General features: G+C 35.1%; 1 pseudogene; it reads left to right on the top strand.

Moving 5' to 3' along the window:
• Positions 1–8,795: 8,795 nt before the first annotated feature.
• Positions 8,796–11,690, top strand: LOC148194388 (uncharacterized; annotated as a pseudogene).
• Positions 11,691–12,289: the final 599 nt, after the last annotated feature.

Here is a 12,289-nt window from a genome sequence, read left to right as displayed (position 1 = left end):
TACTTCAATGCCTAATAAGTATTTGAGACTTCCAAGATCCTTGGTTTGAAAATGTCTACACAAGTACTCTTTTAGTTGAGATATTCCAACAATATCATCAACATATACTATTAAGTAAACACATTTTCCGAGAGAAGAATGACAGTAAAAAACTGAATGGTCTGCTTCACTGTGTTTTAGCCCAAATTTTTGAACAATGGAGCTAAACTTTCCAAACCAAGCACGTGGGGATTGGTTGAGGCCATATAAAGATCGATGCAATTTGCATACCATACCAGACTCTCCCTGAGCAACAAACCCAGGAGGTTGCTCCATATAAACTTCTTCCTCAAGATCACCATGTAGGAAGGCATTCTTGATATCCAATTGATGAAGTGGCCAATGACGAATGGCTGCCATGGCAAATAAGAGGCGAATAGTAGTCATCTTGGCTACATGAGAGAAAGTGTCACAATAATCAAGACCATAAACATGAGTATAACCTTTTGCAAAAAAGGCCGAGCTTTGAGCCGATCAATTTCACCATCAGGGCCGACTTTAACTTCATACACCCATCGACAACCAACCGCCTTTTTGCCTGGGGAAAGGGGCACCAGTTCCCAAGTATTACTGTGGTCAAGAGCCTGCATTTCTGCAATCATAACTTGTCGTCATCCAGATCAAGTGCTTCTTTCACATTCTTGGGTATAACAACAAAGGACACTAAGGATAAAAGAGAAAAATAGAAGGGCGACAGGTGTAGAAAGATTGTGATCAAGACTTGGAATGACAGAGACAGTGGAGCTATTTGACTCAACCATTGGAATAGGAAGGACCTGCTGGAGGATAGAAACATCCTGAACAGATGGAGAGAAGTAAGAAGTCTGTTCAAAGAATGTGACATTGGCCGACATGTAATACTTCTTAATTTCAGGAGAGTAACACCGATATCCTTTTTGAAGTTGAGAATAGCCTAAAAAGACACATTTGAAAGCGCGAGCGAAGAGTTTATCTAGACTTGGAGACATGTCATGAACAAAACATACACAGCCAAACACTCGGGGAGATGTATGAAAGAGAGGAACATTAGGAAACAAAATGGAGAAAGGGACTTTATTATCAAGAGAGGAGGAGGGCATCTTATTAATAAGATAACATGCAGTTAAGATGACATCCCCCAATGATGGACAGGAATATGGGCACAAAGCAAAAGGGTACGAGCAATTTCAACCAAGTGTCTATTTTTTCGTTCTGCTATACCATTTTGTTGCGGTATATGAGAACAAGTACACTGATGTAAGATACCATAGGAACTCAAGATGACAGAAAAGGAGGATGAGAAATACTCTTTTGCATTATCAGCAATTTCCCTACTGTCTCAACGGTCTTTGTAGGGAAAGATGTCTTCATAAAAGACCACGTTTCTGCTTATGAAGAGTTTCTTAGTGCTGACATCAAGAACAATGTAGCCTTTGACACCACCTTTGTAGCCAAGGAAAATCCCTTTTCTGGCTCTTGGATTAAGCTTACTTATGTTGTTTTCAAGGGTAAAGGCAAAGCATAAGCACCCAAAGACTTTGAGACTCAAGTAAGTCGGAGGAACATTATAGACCAGATCATAAGGAGTCTTGTTACTAAGAATGGGGAAGGCAACCTATTTATTAGGTAAACAGCATGACTCACAGCATAGGACCGATAGGCATTGGGCATATTAGATTGAAAAAGGAGACTGCGAGTCACATTAAGTATGTGTTGGTGTTTTCTTTCAACGACAGAATTTTGTTCAGGGGTTTCAACACAACTCTTTTGGTGATTAATGCCATACAAATCATACATATTAACACAATTAAATTCAGGTCCATTGTCGGTCTTAATAGTCTTAATCATTTTATCAAACTGGTTTTTAATTCTCACAATAAAATTTTGCAACAGATCCCTTGTTTGATCTTTATTATTCATTAAAAAAACCACTACTACAAAATTAGCTATAGATAGCGCTTTTTTAAATAAGCGCTATCTATTAATGTGTGGAAGAATAGATAGCGCTTATTTAAAAAAGCATTATCTATAACTATGACAATAGATATAGTTTTTTTTAAATAAACGCTATATATAATTATTTAATATTATTTTTTTAATTCATAGAATAATAGATAGCATTTTTAAAAAAATCGCTATATATTATGTTACCATAAATAACATTTTTTTAAATATACTATTAAAACTGATTTGAAAAGAGGTTTTCAATCCCTCTTCGTCGGAGTGTTTTTACGTTTTCGAGCTTCTTTTTATTTCAGCATCTTTTTACTCTTATATTTTTCAAAATTTCCCCCTTTTTCCTATTTACTCTCGTATTTTCCAAAATTTTCTTCCCCCTCCTAAATTTTCAGTTTCACTTAAGTACAAATTCATCCCCAAATTTCAATTTCGATTTGCCTCTAAATTTTACTTCGTGCTTGCTCTCAAATTTCACTTTGCATTGATCCCAAACCTGCATTACATTTATCAAACCTAATAGTTCTTAGTGGAGCAAGTCATTATTGCGTTGTCTTCCCCATCATTGCTCATCGGCCGGCCAAAGTTCAGCAATTGCGGTCACCTATAAGGGTTTAGGAAACCAGCCTCCTTCAAGAAATTAGTACGGTCGTGGCTAGGTTTAATGCTTCGCCAGAAGTTCTGGAGAGAGAAGTGATGGTGTCGTTAAAGGCCCTCGAGTCAACGCTCTCCTTTGCAACATCTTCATTCTGCTCGCGTCAGCGGTCTCCTTTGCCACATCTTCATTGTGCTTGCGTCAGTGCTTGCACCTCATTTTCAGTTTCATGTTGCTTCTCTCAGTTTCGTGTTGCTTCTCTCTCCTGCAACAACCACAGTTCTTCACATATCCACCTTTTCTCCTCACATTTCTACTTTATCTCAGCTATTTCGGCCTTAGAAACACCATCTTCACCGATGAGTTCTTCGATCTATGGCCTCCGCTAGGGTTTCCCTCATCTTTCATCTTTTTCTTTGATTTTAACCGTTTAAATCCTCTTTTGCTCCGATTAAACACTTTCCACCGTTTAATCGGTTAACCTAGTGTTTTAAGGTTCTTTCACCGTTCGATTTAGGGTTTCCTTGCTTCATTCACAGTTTTGGTTCATTTGCTCTTGGATTCGTATCATTCCGCTGCGTTTCACTCTTTGAGGGAGCTTCGAAGGAGTCCATAGCGTGTTCGTTTGGGGTTCTTCTCGGAGCTTATTCCATATAGTTGATTTCACTTACTAAGATAAGGTTACTGTTGATGTTATTATTGTGTTAGTTGTTGTTTATTGCAGCCACAGATGACTGTAATTGATTTCATTAATACTGCAGATAAAAGGGTTGGCTTTCTCAACAATAGACCCGAACTGCATCTATATTCAAGGGGTTGATTATGAGGTAAATTTTCTCATTTTCTAATAAATGTATTATTACTTTTGTCAACCAAAATATAAAGAAAATGAAAGGTGTAATATGAGTTTTGTTTTCTCCCATACATTACAAAACATAGATTATGGTGTGTGGGTACTAACTCATGAAGTATATTTTAAATGTGATTCGAAGTTAAAGTCCAATTATTGTTTCTTTAATTCATTTGTATATATTGTACTATAGTGACAGTGGCTCTGGATCTCATTATAAAGTGAAGGTTATCTTCAAGGGTTGATAAAATCTACTTTTCATTTGTTTGAAATAAAGCAATATATTTGCTCTCTTATTCGTTTCCTCTAACAAAATCCAAGATCTCAACGTAACTTGTTTTTATTTCATCAATCTTGACCTTTTATCTACATGAAGATAATAACCTATAATCTCATTATGGTGGGTGTATTGGCAATGTTATACTCGATGGTATGTTAAGACCGTGTTCATTGAGTCAAAGCTTCTTTATTCATTATCCAATAAGAGATTTTTATAATCTCATTAAGCAATTTGTTGGCTTTTCAGGTTTTCATGATTTAAAGTTTTAAGCCATGGAAAATCAAGCTCCTTTAATTATAGCAGTGCTGGTATGCATGCATTCTTTAATAGTCTTCACAAATGAACTTTGTTTCTTTGAACTATTGTTGTTCGATAATGTAAATCCTATATTATTCTATTTAATGAATATTTATTCAAGATAAGTTTATGTTATTCTTATTGTTATAAAAGATAACTTGGACTCTCAAATTCTTAACTTCCAGGCACCTAGTTGTTTTCTTTGCATCTTGTGTAGAAGCTGATTCCAAGGATTAAATAGGTTGAGCTTTCCTTCTCATCCATTGGAGGCTATAATATACTTGTGAAAAAATGTTTGTGGTATACTTTCTTATTCTTTTGTATGGAATTTACTATGTCCAATAGCCCAATAGATCATGATCATTTAGTCCAGAAACTAGTCATATGTTATCAGATAAAGAAACAATTTTAGATATGTTGTCTTTTAATTTATCGTTTCAACTTTGATAAGTTGATCCTTACTAATGACGTTAAGATAATGAAGTTTGAACTTTAATAACTTTGAAATATATGTTTCAATCATTATAGATTCAACTATATACCCCGACATGTAGTTGAAAAAGTGTTTCCGAGGCAAGTTATCTCCTCCAATGTTTTAGAGTACATATAGGCGTGAGTATAAAATTTCCCCCCTTAAATGATTACTGATTTCTATTCTTCTTATGTAGACTGCTTTGCTCACATAGGCCTCAGTACTCCAAGGAAAAGTGTGTTAAAATCAATGCTTTTTTGCTTTTATGATTATGTGCTTTTATGCTTCTATAATTATGTATTCATCTTGTTCTTTAGTGTATTCATGGTAAATTCATTTCATAATACCTTTATGCTAGTGGAGATTACATCATTGTGAACCACATACATTCATTTTGTTCATGTTTCAGTTAACACTTTGGTTATTCCAAGATATGGAGCAAGTGGAGACTAATCCTTCTTGTACTGACTTAGCATATGAGAAGGCTATTTCAGATGGTGTGGATGTTCTTGACAAATGTCCAAGGATGGAATACGTTTTTGCTTAAGCTATATTGATCTTATTGGGCCCTGTAAAGTATTTATTATTATCTGTGCAATTTTCTGTTGTTGCTTTCATCTCTAAATTGTACTAATGTATCGTGTTGTGCATGGCAGAGGCAGAACTCCTTACAGCTCCACCAAGGTTAGTATATAACAACTTGATAATTGATAAATATTGTACCTTTTGTACTCAATATATTATCTTGCAGTGCATCACTAATCGTGGGCCTAATTTTTTCTTACTATTGGATGACTTCTATGTTACTAATGGTGCCAATCTTGATCAATCAAGCATTAATTTCACATTAGAAGTTCACCACAGCTTCACTTCGTCAATTTTACTTTTACTTTTTTAGTATCTGTTTTTGATAGAATGAGTTAGTTTAGATACCATATTTTATTTCTTCTAGATAATAGGTAGATTGGTTTATGTACAGTTTTATATTTGATTAAATCAATTTGTTTAGTCTAGCTTGATTGTAGTTTTGTTTCTGTAATTGAATTTTGCTAGTTCAGTCAATTTTCTTTTAGTTAGAATATGGTACTATAGTTAAATTATACATTTTTAGTCTTAATAACTAGTTAGCTTTAGTTCTAGTCTTAGTTGGTTGTTCAAAACTTTAGGAATTAGTTTGGTTAGTTTTTAATCGTTGATTCTAGGATTTGTTAGTTGTTTTCCTGTTTTGACTAAGTTTTAGCTTGTTTTCTAGGTACGTATAGTGATATTTTGCATTTTTAGTTTTCTAGAATAGATAATTGTTATAACGTGCTCTTTTATCATTTATAACTTGCTTACTGTTTTAAAGTTGAAGGAACTTGTTTAATGTTTTTTTGGTGTTTTGAAGGTAGCATTGGATCTTGTCTTATTTTGCTTTTTTTTGGTTTTCATAGGTAAATTTTTATTTCTGTTATTTTTAGTAGTTAGCATAGTTTTCAATAGTCTTGTAGCATTTAAAACATGTTTAGAGAGTTACATTACAAATTCTGGTTTGACAAATATTTCTTTAGTCATTTTAAACTTGCCTGAATATATTTTGCTTCTGTTTTTACGCATTTCTTTCATATTTTGCTTCATTGTCATAATAATTTTTTTTAGTAAAAATTTAATTGACTAATTTTATACTATTTTTCTTTTTTGCAGTATTTTTTTAGTTACAGATATCAACAATATCGTGACAGTCAAATCATTGAAGTTAGGGAAGATTAATGTTTACATGTAATTAGTACATACTTATAGGTTATGTTATGGTATGTAATGCTTATAGGTACGGATAGAATATATGTTTATATTTGAAATATTATTGTACAAATAGTCATTTTTTATATTAATAAACATTCTTTGAGACATTTGTCTTTCTCATATTTTTTTTAATATTTTATAGTTCTTTTTTATAATAGAACCAATAAATATCACATGTTAAAACATAATAAAACTAATATTTTATATTTTCTTTTGATTTGTTTTTGAGATATTTTATTAAATTTTCTTTTTTTAAAATTAATTTTTTGAAAAAAGTTTAGACTAATAGATAGTGCTTTTTTAAATAAGCGCTATCTATTGTTGTCTGACAATAGATAGCGCTTTTTTAAATAAGCGCTATCTATTGTTGTCTAACAATAGATAGCGCTTATTTAAACAAGCGCAATCTATTTTTAGACAGTAATAGATAGCGCTTTCTTAAAAAAGTGCTATTTATTGTCAGACACCAATAGATAGCATTTTTTTTAGAAGCGCTATCTATTAATAGATACCGCTGCCATAGATAGTGTTGCCATAGATAGCGCTTTTAAGCGCTATCTATGATAAAAAAAAAGCGCTATCTGTGCACTTTTTTGTAGTAGTGAACCCAAGTATGTCTACTATAGTCATCAACTATAGTAAGAAAATACCTATGACCGTGAACAGAGGAAGTGGAAAGTGGGCCCATATATCACAGTGAATCATTTCGAAACATTCAACAATTAAAGAAATACTTATAGGAAAAGGCAGTATATGTTGTTTAGCATGGTGGCAAGCATCACACATAATATCAGGACCCATTTGCACATAAGGGAACTTCTAACATATCTGTTTAACAGTTTTGTGTCTAGGATGGCCTAACCTAAAGTGCCACAAATTTACATCAACATGTTCATAAGAGAAAGCATACTTTGAAATAAAATTTTGATCGGATTAGGAAAGCCTTGTAGATAATAGAGGCCTTTGCAAAGGTTAGCATACCCAATCATCATCAACGTAGAATTCTCCCTTATCTCACAAATCTCAAAAGAAAATGTTAGACTGCAGTTTAAGTCCTTGACGAGACTTTGGACAGAAATCTGATTAAAACAAAAATCAGGTATATATAAAACATTAAAAATAACAAAATTCTTAGAAAATTGGACAGGTCCTGCATGTTCAGCAATAATAATGGTATTACTTGGCAGTCTGATAGAGATAGGTTTGATTTTATGAAAGGTAACAAAGTTTCTTTTATCATGGGTCACATGGTATGCGGCCCCGGTGTCAAGGATCCAAGAAGAGATACCTTGTTTGTCCTTTATGCTATCTCTCTGCATCTGGTTGATCTTGTGAGCGGGTTCATCAACCTTCTCTATCATTTTGAGGAGTTTATGCATTTGCTTAGGGGTAAAAGAGTTAAAGGCAGCATTGATGCTGACCTGGTGGAGAAAGAGTCTTTATAATCCCATAGCTCCTTTCTTCAACATATATCACGCTCTCTGCAATCTGTGGAGAAAGAGTCTTTATAATCCAAGAAAGGACCATCATATTACATCTCTCCCAAGGGTCTAACAAAACCTCATTGCTTTGAGGTTTCTTGATTGACCCATCAATGAACTTGATTTTATTCTTTGAAAGCAGAGCCCCCCTCATGCTTCTGCTCCAAGAAGAGTAATTGTTTTCGTTCAGAACTTGAGAAATGAGAGTAAGACCAGGATTCTCCTCAGGATGCAGATAGAAAGGGCTGGTAGGTTTAGCGGATTGATCCATGTGATCCATTACGGTAGGAAGCAAGAAGGGGCCAAGAAACAATCCAAAAAGATATCAAGAATGATAACAGAGGCAGCGGAAGCAAAGTAGGTATTAAACCTGCTCTGATACCATATTAAAATATGGCCAAATGCATGTCTGAGAGGAGAGAGGCCCAATTGGCTTGGAGGCCCGCGAGTGAGATAAAGTGTCTATTGAAAGACGTTGCTGGCAGAGTACACCCTTCGTCCCTATTGAAAGAGAGACTCTTCGAGAAGCTAGAGAGAGAAGTGGAGCAACACTCTGCACAGCGACGGACCCATGGATGTTTAGAGAAAGTGGGACGCGATCTGCACAGAGGCTTCGTGAAAGGTAAGAAAAATACGTACTTTATTCATTCTCTGTAATAGCATATATATCTGTTTGTTTTACAATATTACAAATGAAAGAGGGAGAGCTCTATATATATAGAGCTCTTGGGAAAACGGGGACAATACTGATTATTGTCTTTTGACAATAATCTAGCCGTTATAGGAAAACTCAATACAAAAATTATTAATCACCACGTACAAAATCATCAATGTGTGTTTTTTTTCAAAATAACTTAAAACTAAATTTTAAATTCACCTTTCATACATAATAAATACAAATAATAATTTCTCACTCAATGTATACTTGTCACATGACTGTGGAAATGCATAACGGCTGGTTAACCATTTTTGTTTCTTGGCGGCTATAAAAGCAACTTACCTTACTACAATCCCACACAATATTAACGAAAGCAAAAACAAGACGCTCCGAAGAGAAGAAAAGAAAGGAAGAGAAGAAAAGAAAGGATATGGCAGAAACTCAGTACTGCATACCAATAATCGAAGATGATATAGAAATAAACGATGACTTCTTCGAGAACTTTGAAGCTCCCAAGTTCGTGGATTTCACCGCACCTGATTCTTGCCGTCCCGGCGATGACAGCCACTGGTTCTGCTCACGTGTTGGTAGTTTAACTTCTCACTTCTTTGATCTTATTCCAAATCTTTTTCGTCTTCTTTGGTTACCAATGACATGACTTTTTCTAATAATAGGATGTGACCGAAAGCATGAGCAAGAGTTGGATTCTGAAACTATCTACAAGAAGTTTATTCTTAGGGTTAGTTGGTCTTTTCTTCTTCATCTTTGTTTCGTTCACTCTACTTATGGACATAAATATGATGGTGATTGGGTGAATGGATCTTGGATTTTCAGGTTATGGCTGCAAGAGGTCCCAATGTACGCCTCAGAAAAGCTTTGAAAAAAAAGAAGCAAGGTAGCGCATCCTTAAACCAAGAAACTAGTTTGTACGCTTACCTTCATCAATGTGGAACTTGTAACTGGAAAACATTCTTTAATTAAACAAAAAGTTATTGTGGTAGTTTTTACCTGTTAAAAATCTATCATCTTTCATTATTATAGTTTTCCTTCATGATTGTTAAATGGTGTGGTTGTCAACGTATAGTTTTCCTTCTTTAATATCTTCAAGAACGTTTTCATCATTATGAGTGATGTTTGGTTACTTCTTTCAGCGCAAATTTGAAGGCCCCCATACAGCTGCTGCAAAGTCAAGGGTGTCAAGGATGAACTTTATTTCGTCATCATCACTCAAGATGACCGACAAGAACGTCCAAGTTAAATCTCTTTCTAAGGTTGCAGCAACCCCTAAGGTGAGGCCATCTCCTCCGGTGGCCAAGGCCTTGACCACTCCAAGGAATAATCAAAAGAAGGTTTCCAATGTAGAACCGTTTAGAAGTGTTGAGAGCAAGAAAGTGTTAACCGTCGGTGTGCCTAAGAGCAGAGTGGTGTCTAAGGCTCTGTTGTTCACTCGCCTAAGAAGGTCATAAAGATCAAGAGTTCTATGGAATTAAAAACACCAATGAGAGCACTGTGTTCAGCAATGAAAAAGCTTGAACTCAACGGAGTCAAGAAGTCTGAAGAAAAAGGAAGAAACTCTTTGCCAGTGACTGCCTCCAAAAAGCGATCGAGGGGAAGAGAAGTTAAGAGCCGTGTGTTTGATTCCTTGAGTTCTAATAACCGTAAGCAACCAGAAACTAACTCAATGTCAAGTTTGAAGGAGAAGAAAGGCACTCAGAAGCGACAGGTTGCTAAGCCTCATCAAAATGACTCTAATGATATGGAGATAGATGAGAAATCTAGATGTGGTTCTCTAGAAGGATGCCATGAATCAGGAACTTCAGCGAGTGGTGCTGAACTATCTCTTGGAGATGTAATTTCCCAAGAACCAACAAGAGGGGAGAGCTTAGTTATAGTTCAAGTTTTGTCAGAAGCTTCGGAATGTGACACTACCTCACTGTCAAATTCCAACAATAAAAAGATGACTGCAGAAAGGAGTGAAAATGAAGAGATGAGGAACTCGGTTTCTGCAAAGGGAAAAGTTTCCGAATCCACCATGAGAAAGGCTGAAGAAAAATCATTGGCTTGTTCTGATGACAAAGAAAATGCTTCAATGGTTCATGAAAATATGTAAGGAATTTGATTTCTCTCAAAAATGTTTGACTGTGCACTGTTTTCTTAAAATTGGTGTAATCAATGAATTCTTGGCGGCTGCAGAGAGATGAGTACCGATAACGACGTGCCCAAAAAGAAGGCTATTCTTGGGAGCAAGCATGAGGATGATTCGAGAAAAACACAAAAGGTCTGGTGGTCTTAGTTATAGATTAATGATTACTTTCAGTCCCACTTTATTGAATGATTTGACTGTGTATATAACGTTTGTGATTTTGACCTTAAAACAGAAATCTTCATCGACCACAACTGCTTGTCCTGTTGTGAAGTACAGAAAATTAAAGCCCACAAACCCTAAGCCTTTTAAGCTGAGAACTGATGTAAGTAAGGGAAGGGGATTGTGTTTAAGTTTATTTATTGTTAAAAAACAATTTATTTTAATCAAGTGTTATTATTTGATGCTGCAGGAAAGGGGAATTCTCAAAGAAGCAAACTTGGATAGAAAATTTCTCTCACCTTTAAAAGAAACCGCAGTTAAAGGTGGTGGGATGGCAATGGGGAAACATCAGATTGTAAACCGAGTGAGTTCAGTTCCAAAAAGTGAATCAGACACTGATTATTATAGCAGTTGTGATGAGAAATCACGCCCAAAAACGCAGGAAAATCAATCTGTAAGTTCATGCACAGAAGAACATGTTCACCTATAAATATTTTATAGCATAAACAGTGTTTTAGACAGTGACTGAAGACTTCCCAAAATGTTACGCAGGGTGGCATTCAAATAGACAACTCCCGCTCCAAGGTGCAACGTGAATTATCTGCTACAACACCTTATAAAAGTTGTCCTCGTACTAAACTTCAGAAACCCAATGATGTGAATGATAAATTCAAAAGAAAATCCGAAATGACGCAGCGTAAAGTTCTGAGGCCTCTGAGGTAAGTAATAGTCAGATTACTTTGATTACATGTTGTGTTTGTAGTAAGCAACTTTGATTACAATGGAAATGTCTATTGCAGTGCTTTAGCAAGGAAGAAAGAAAAGGCTGTCATTGCAACAAAACTCAGTGTTATTATCGAAAAGCCATCAGGTATTGTGAAGCCAAAGGCAGCAAAGCCACGTTCTTGGGATAGGAAGGCATTAACTGTTCCTATCGAACCAAAGTTTCACCGTCTACATGTGCCAAAGGATTGCATCAACAGGAAACACACTTGAGAAATTATTCATTGGGGACGGAATGGCGTTGTTCAATATCATCATTGAATTTTTAGTTATCGTGGAGAGAACTTTTTTTTGTTACCACAGCATTAAAATTTGTGGTAATTGTAAGTTCAGACACGATTCATTTGTACAATTCTTTTTTTTATTTTTATTTTTTGTAGACGTAGTTAACGTGGAGAGAACTTTTTTTTGTTACCACAACATTAAAATGTGGTAATTGCAAGTTCAGACACACGATTCATTTGTACTATTCCTTTTTATATTTTTATTTTTTTAGATAAGGTGGAGAGAACTTTTTTTTGTTACCACAGCATTAAAATGTGGTAATTGTAAGTTCAGACACACGATTCATTTGTACTGTTTGCTTAAGTTTTGATTTGTGAATAACATTAATTCTTTTTGGTGTCATTTCAATATAGAAAACCTCCTCAGTCAAATAGAAAACCCCGTGTGCAGTGGCATTGAACGTTTCAATATGTGCAAGAAAGCCACTCTAGACAATCCAGTCAGGTAACATACTCATAGATAAGCTCATTATTCCTCATTTCATATTTGAGGATATGTTGGAAACATGGTAATATTGTAAAGCATAG

The sequence above is a fragment of the Vigna umbellata genome, chromosome 8 (assembly GCF_029865625.1).
Source record: "Vigna umbellata cultivar VRB3 chromosome 8, Vumbellata_1.0, whole genome shotgun sequence".
Classification (NCBI taxonomy): Eukaryota; Viridiplantae; Streptophyta; class Magnoliopsida; order Fabales; family Fabaceae; genus Vigna; species Vigna umbellata.
Note: the sequence above shows the minus strand (reverse complement) of the source record. Positions and strands in the feature narration are given on the sequence as shown.